General features: G+C 39.8%; 1 non-coding gene across 1 annotated transcript; it reads right to left on the reverse strand.

The window, feature by feature from the left end:
* Positions 1-1,227: 1,227 nt before the first annotated feature.
* On the reverse strand, positions 1,228-1,422 carry LOC145241842 (U2 spliceosomal RNA). Its single transcript, XR_013862608.1, has one exon. It is a non-coding gene; the product is annotated as a U2 spliceosomal RNA (small nuclear RNA).
* Positions 1,423-8,119: the final 6,697 nt, after the last annotated feature.

An 8,119-nucleotide genomic window follows, 5' to 3' on the forward strand; every position in this document is an offset into this window, starting at 1 on the left:
AATATATTTTTATAAGTATTTTTCTATATATATAAAAGCCAAACGTCTGTGTGTATGTATGCATGTTTGTTTGTAACGCTAAAACTTTTGAAAGACGGAACCAAACTTGACAAATTTGGAATCATATTGAACCTCTATCACCCGGACGACAAATATCGAAATTTCACGTCAAACGGGCCACTAGAAGTGGGTGAACTTATCAGTTTTCTACCAGGGGGGCCCCACAAAAAACCTGTCATTCTAATGTTATTTATTACGTAATTATTGAATGATCCAATGATATTTATACGTAAAAAAAAACAACACTTAGTCATGTCACGTGACGTGACGTCAATATCCAGTAATGGCGAACAATTGTAAATAACAACTTTTTTTACCGATAGCTTTGCATTTATCTAATATATAAAAGCGAAAATGTGTGTGTGTATGTGTGTTTGTATGTCCGCTAAAAACTTTCGACAGACAGAACAAAAATTAACAAACTTGGTATCATATTGAAGCTCCACCTTCCGGACAACAAATATCGAAATTTGGGCCCAAAAGGACCACTAGAAGTGGGTCAGCTAACCGATTTTCTGCAGGGGCGCCCCCCCAAAAAGTTAGATTTTAACGTTAAACATTACATATTATTAAATCGATTATAAGTACCCCCCAAAAACCGGGCCCCCAACTCTACCACATAAAGTGTACACGGGGCTCGCTTTTTTGGGGTCACCCTGTATTCAAAAACCGCTGAGTAATGTCACGTGATCTTGACGTCAGCAAGCTGTAATGGTGATCTGTATATAAGACATTGCATGTATTGGTTGTTATCGGTAAAAAATGCAACAATCATACAAATTAAACTATGAACTTATACGTTATGAAAATGTTACCAAAGTTATTAGCAGGTTAAAAATAGTAAAATCCGAGACTTCAACCAAAAATATTAAGCAAAAAATGATAAGTAAATAAAAAAAAATTTACACTTAAAAATATTTAGCATGAATCGACCGATGCCTGTTTTTACAACAATAAAACAAAACAAAAAAAAAAAAAAACGGCCATTTTCTTTTTTATATTAGTTACACTATGACCTGATTCTATTTACAGGGAGGAAGATGGGCGGGATAATATGAGTTAATCAGCGTTTGTTTACTTAGACATTTTAATATAATACAAAATGAGAGTTAATGGATTTGGTGATATCCCAGGCATAAATCCTCCTTATTTTCGAGTAACATTTTTTTTCTCTACAGCTTAGATAAAATTCATGGAATTTTTCCTAGCACACCACTCGGCGTCGCCTGGGATTGGAAAAATTTGGTTGATATAATTAGCCGATGTAAGTAGAAACACATTGAATGTTTCCTAAGATGAAACCGCTTTAATTCTAAGAACAGATACTACACTTTGATCTTAGCCAAAAGGCCAAGTAAAAAAAAAAAAATGCGTATTATATATTTTTCGTATATTAAATTAAGACAAGATTTTATTTATTTTTTTATTACATTTTCACCCCAAACAAGGCACATTGCCACTGTGGTGTAGGGGGGTACTATCAGGAGCAACAACTACTGGGGTACTATGAAGGGATTTGGGCAGCAAGATGTTGGTTCACGTTACACTTGAACTCCTGCACATCAGTACAGTTAGGGAAGCAGGGACCCGGAATGGAATGCCAAAGTCTAGCAGCTCTGGGGAAGAAACTACTGGAGTAGAAAGATCTTCTACATCTAGGGATCTCTACTATGTGAGGGTGGGATTTAGCTGCCTGTCGGGTTTGTCAAGGGTGTCTACGTCGCGGGGGCACAAGTGTCTGCAGTTCGTCAAAGTATTCACTATTAAAATACTTGTAGAACAGGCAGAGGGATGCAACGTTTTGTCGATGGGACAGAGGCTGAAGCTTAGATGCCAGTTCAGGGCCTATCAGATTGGCGATTCTCTTTTGAACCTTGTCTAGGAGCAAGAGACTAGCAGCAGATGCACTAGCCTAAATGTGACAGCAATACTCCATACATTGGCGAATGGTGGCCTTATAGAGGTACAGGATACTTTCAGGTGTCAGTAGTTTTCTAGCACGGTAGAGAGAGCCTACCTTCTTCACAGCGGCCCTGGCAATGTTTTCAATATAATTGTTCCAGCTCATGTTTCCTGTGAACGTTAGGCCAAGCAGTTTGAAAGATGTACTCTCAGACAGGGAGTCACTGGCCATTGCTATAGGTGGCAGAGAAGGTTTCTTGTAATTATTGAAGGAAACCAGTTTAGTCTTGGCAGCATTAAATGTGACCATCCATTTTTGTCCCCATTCTGTAGATTGGAGATCATTCTCTAGTGTTTTTGCTATTTCTTTAGTTATGTGTTCATTTGTTTTCCTGTCATGCCTGTTATAGAGTGTGGTGTCATCAGCATATATACCCATCTCAGAGGTAGTTTTGTCGGGGAGGTCATTAATAAATATTACGAACAATAGAGGTCCAAGAATAGACCCCTGAGGCACTCCTGCATTTATATCACACTGTTTAGATGTACGACCATCGAGGACAACCTGGATTTTTCTCTTATCTAAGAAGGATTTAATTATGTTAAGTATTCTACTAGTGATAGCATATGATTTAATTTTCCTGAGGAGACCCTCATGCCATACCTTGTCAAAAGTCTTAGATATATCTAGAGCTACCGCTCTGCCCTCCCCTGCTTTGTCCAGTGAATGGTATATACGTTCAGAGATTACAGTGAGGATGTCTTCTGTGGAACGGGCTTGTCTAAATCCATATTGTTTGTCAGTCAGAAGTTTAGCATCTGTAAGGTGACGGACTAGAGCATGGTTAATTATGGTCTCAAATATTTTGGCGAAAAGTGGGAGGAGGCTGAATTCTTGAATACTCGTACCACAGAAGCAGTTTTCCAACAGCCCAGGAAGCATGATTCATTAAGGCATTTGTTGTAGAGTTTGGAGAGAACTGTAGCTACTTCGGCTGAGCACTTTTTTAATAGCACAGCCGGGATGAGATCAGGTCCACATGCTTTTGAGGTGTCAAGGTTTTTTATGATAGCATGTAGGGGAAGTCGGGGTAAGTTGAGCATAGGGGTAAGTTGAGCCACCCCCTTTTAACCACAATTGACTAAGCCAATCCAAGTTTGTATGCAATCTATAAACAACTGATCACGTGACTTTAACCTCCACCAATTTATTTTGCTGAACCAATATCGGAGGTTGATGCAGTAAAAGAAAATCAGATTTCGTGCCAAAAAAGTAAAATAAAGCGTTACAGAGGTGAGTGCATGTTTCTTGTGTGTAGTAATAGTTTGATTAGATATAATATGTGGTAGTTGTTTGTTCAATTACTTGCCTTCATACCTGTAAAAGATTTTTACATTCACCACACATGAGATGCATGCATTTGAACAGACAATTCAATGAGGTCACACTGGGGTAAGTTGAGCCAATGCTAATGGGGTAAGTTGTGCCACTGGCTCAACTTGCCCCATATGTCTTTTTACACGTTTTCAAGAAACAGATGAATGTGCAACCACATCAGTAGGCCTGTTATAGAGTGAATTCAAAATGCATGTTGTATAAGTTACATGCTCTACTTGTATAAGAATTAGATCTATGGGTTACCTGGTGTAATGTTTAAGATGTGTAAGCCGTGCTTGGATAGGAATTTGCATGTTGTACAGGCGCTTTGTTATTTTAATAATAATAATTATTTTTATTATTACTATTATCATTATTATTTTTAACATTATTATTATTATTATCATTGTAGAATCAAGAATGCACTTACCTCCCCTCTCCACCATTATGGACTAGCCTACAATTAGTCAGGCATGGTGGGTTATTCCATTTGGAGGCGCCTGATTGGCTAAACGTGCGAGGAGAGGCAGGTGCCTCTCTACAAATGCCAGCTCTTCTGGCATTCATTATTCAATGTTCCAGACTTATGCCAGGCACTCAACTGAATCAACTAGTTCACTCTAGTAATATTCTACATCATTATCGGATTTATTGTGTTAATTCATTTTTTTTTGTGTGTGTTTCACAGAAAAAAAGCCCACCAGACATGCGCCACTACGTGCGAAAGACAAATCGTGGACAAACTCCTACATACGTTATGGAACGGGCTGCTGCCGCTGTTACTGGAGGTCAGAGTGTGAGGAGTGCTGCAAAGGACTTTAACATTGATCGAATGACACTGAAGCGGCACATGGACAAACAAGACAGTCAACCAGCAGGGACTGCTTACACACCTGTTTCCTTACGGCAATTGGTTTTTAGTCCTGAAATGGAAAGGGATTTGGCTGACCACGTGAAACAATTGTCAGACATGTTTCATGGTTTGTCATTGAGAAGATGTCGCACACTGGCATATGAGTTTGCTAAAAAAAACTGTCTCAATCTGCCACCAAGTTGGCATCGTGAGAAAAAAGCAGGACATGATTGGTGGTTAGGCTTCAAGAAGTGCCGGAACCTGGCAATTAGAGTGACAGAAGCAACATCTTTTAGGCGTGCCCAGATGTTGATAATTTTTTCAACAACTTGAGTCAGATAATGGACAAGTGCAAGTTCTCACCAAGTGACATTTACAACACTGATGAGACTGTGTGCACCACCGTTCAAAACCCTGGAGCCGTTGTCACAGAAAAAGGTCATGCATCGTCCATACATTTCACCATCTCTAATTCAGCCATTTCCGAAAGCAGCACCAAGAAAGGCAAGAAGAGGTGGTCACAAAAAGGGCAGCTCAAAGATTTTGACTGACAGCCCTGAACGACAGAAGCTGATAGCCCTTTCTGAAAATAGAAAGAGGAGCCTATTAACAAAAACAAAGCAGTGTTTGTTCAATGCTGGTAGGAAAAAGTCATGTCCCCCGAGATCTAAAACCCCATGTTCAAGTGACACTGATGATTCAGATTTTGAATTTGATGATGTGTCATCAGATAGTGATGGTGATATTGATCTGGATAACCCAATAATCGAAGGTGACTTTGTGGTTGTCAAATGTGCTGGCAAATCACGAACTGTGAACTATATTGCCCGGGTTGACACTCTCAACGGGGAGGACTTTGAGTTTGAAGCTGTTTTCCTTCAAAAAGTTGCTGGGAAGGTAGGAACGGACAAGCCTGTGTTTGTTCCAAACCCAAAGGACGAAGCGGGGTTCAATGCAGAAGATGTTGTTTACAAGCTGCCACAGTCAAATAGTGTTGGCAGTTCTGTCCGTTGTTCTAGCCAGCTCGTTTTCAGCTGTGACTTGTCACAGTGGCAACTTCATTAACTTACTTTCAGATATATGTTTCAAATTTTGTGCTGGTTCATTCGCTGTAATTAACATTTCTACTTCATTATTATAATTTGTTTTATAACCACAGCAACAATTTTGGGCTTGTTCTTTCTTTATTTGCAACACATTTTTGCGTGGCACAACTTACCCCAGAGGTTGGATCAACTTGCCCCATGGTCGGGGCAAGTTGAGCCATTTGATATGCATTTTTGTAAAGCACATGGTCGGTTTAGGTGTACTAGCAGAAAACTGCAACTTATTTCAAAATGTTCCCAAATAAAAGAATTTTATAATAATACACTCATCTTTGCAAAATAATTAGTCGTTTGGGTTCTGAAGAGCCAAAATGGAAAATTGGCTCAACTTACCCCGACTTCCCCTACCTGAGCAGGGGTGATTTGTAGATCGTCTAGCATGGCGTCTGTCTGCAAAGGAAAGTCAGGCAGGGGGTGGTTGGAAGGGCCCAATATGGAGTTTGAGGCAAACCGACTAGCAAGCATATTAGCCTTGTCGGTTGCTGAGCAAACAACCTCGTGATTGTTGGTTAGTGGAGGAATTGTTGATTGTCCATTATTTACTACACTGTTGTAGATTTTCCAGAAGTCACATTTCCTAATTTTTGTGCGTCGATGCGTTTTTTTAGTGATTTCAGTAAATTCTCTCTTAGCTGTCACTATTTCTTTCTTAACGTTATTTCTAGCTTCTATATACTTTTGTCTGTTTGAACTGAACTTATGTCGGTTAAATCTGTGGTATGCATGCTGCCTTTGAGCAATGACAGTTGCGCAAGTAGAAGTAAACCATTGGGGAGAGTGGGGCTTGCTATAAAATTTCCGCATGGGAACATGTGCTTCAATTGCTGTTTTGAACCATTCAGTGGTCTCATTTGTGCACTGATCAGCAGGAAGAGAAAAAATATTTCCCTATGGAGCATCTCTGATAAGATCTCTGATGGCTTTTCAGTCAGCCTTTTTATAATATCTTGTTGTTTTGAGCACTGGCTCTTCAGTTTTGGGTCTAGAGTTTAGGGCAATTTCGACCATTATCACTGCATGATCAGCGTTCCTGAGTGGGCTGTCAGCATTTGTTTTACACTCCTCGGGAACTGTGGTCAGAAACAGATCTAGAAGTGATGCGTGTTGTTCTTGCTGGTCAGGGAAACGGGTTGTAAACGTAACAATTTGTGATAGGGAGTGAGATATAGCAAAGCTATGTGTTGTGCTGCCCGCTGTATCTGTGTGAGTAGAGAATCCAAGCCAGTTTTTGTGGTGAATATTAAAGTCACCAAATACATGTACTTGTGCGCTAGTGTCGAGGGAGAGTGCTGTGTCTATGCTGTCAGAGACTTTGTTTATTATGATGCAGTCCTGGGTCGAGGGAGAGTGGTAGAGAAAATAAAAGTAGCTAATGTTATGTTGTATGTTTAGTCTAAAGCACATAAAGGCTTGATCGTCCGTTTCTAGGTTTGTTTCTCTAGTCAGGGGGAGGGTGTTACTAATGTAGACTACAAGTCCGTGAAAGATGTCATATTCCAAACATCACAGCCTGGGATTGGATAAAATTCATGAAATTTTTCTTAGCAGAACACTCGGCGTTGCCTGGGATTGGAAAAAATTGGTTGATACAATTAGCTGATGGAAATGTATTGAATGTTTCCTAGGATGAAACCGCTTTAATTCTCAGACCAGATATTACACTTTGATCTTATTTATATATTTTATTATTTTCAAAAATTTGGACATACAATTTTGCAACTGCAACACAAAAATTTTCAATAACAAAATTAGGCACAAGGCCCTATAAGAAACGGGGAGGGGAGAGGGTACAGGGTCTTTGTGACTAAAGTGACAAAAAGTGAATATTGAAGACTTTGGAGTCTTACTCTTGACTGGCAACATTTACCACAATACCTCATTCACTCTGTGGATCCTAATCTAACTAATAACCCCAGCGTTTTGAATAACATTAACATATTTACAAAAAGAAAAAAGTGTCTGTATGTTGTGTATGCATTTTTTTTTTTTTTTTTAATATAAAATATATTATATTTTGTGTGTATGTGCATGTGTGAGAAAATAAAGTTCAATTTCATTAGAAAATAAAAAGTTTTTGAATTAAGAGTAAAAATGTTCGTGGAGTGGGAAAAGCTAATCAAAAGTGTTCATATAAAAAATAAAATAAGATAAATAAATAAATAAATTCTACTGGGTTGTTAGTGAGGCCCCCCTGTACTAATCTAGGTGACTAGACCCCCCCCCCCACTGTTTCCCGGGGAACCGAAAACAAGCAGGTGATCCCTAATGGGAATTGGGGAAGAAACCTTAATGGAAGTGGGAGAAAATAAAGCAATGGGTGGAGGGGGTTGGAAGGTGACCTCTGAGTAGGGGGATGACCGGGGATGTCAAAAAGCAAAGATGTGGTGCAAAGGGGATGGGCAGACTCAGAGGTTCTCTAATACCAAAAAATAAAATCAGGAACAGGATCTCATTTGTACCACCAGTCAAGAGTCTTCTTAAAATGACTTAGCTAGAATCTAAGTGGGATGGGTTCCGAAGGACTCAGCACCGCCCGTGCTATGATAAAGGGGGGAAGAAGTATTGAAACTTGGCTCCTTGACGGATGCACAAACTAGTGCTGTGCACCCACCTCTTGTTGAATTCCACTCTAGGCAACCTCCTCCAATCGCATCTGATCTTTACCTTAAGCAAATGTTTAAAGTAAACGATCAGATCCCGATCTGGAACAGATGTCCCTTCGCAGACCAACTTAAGGCACGTGATCCAGATCGCCATACGCGCTACTGCTAGGATCGCCAGGAAAACCATTCTTTCCTCCCTGGGGAACGGCGGCTCCAT

The sequence above is a fragment of the Euprymna scolopes genome, chromosome 20, assembly GCF_053919585.1.
Source record: "Euprymna scolopes isolate OS-2025 chromosome 20, ASM5391958v1, whole genome shotgun sequence".
Classification (NCBI taxonomy): domain Eukaryota; kingdom Metazoa; phylum Mollusca; class Cephalopoda; order Sepiida; family Sepiolidae; genus Euprymna; species Euprymna scolopes.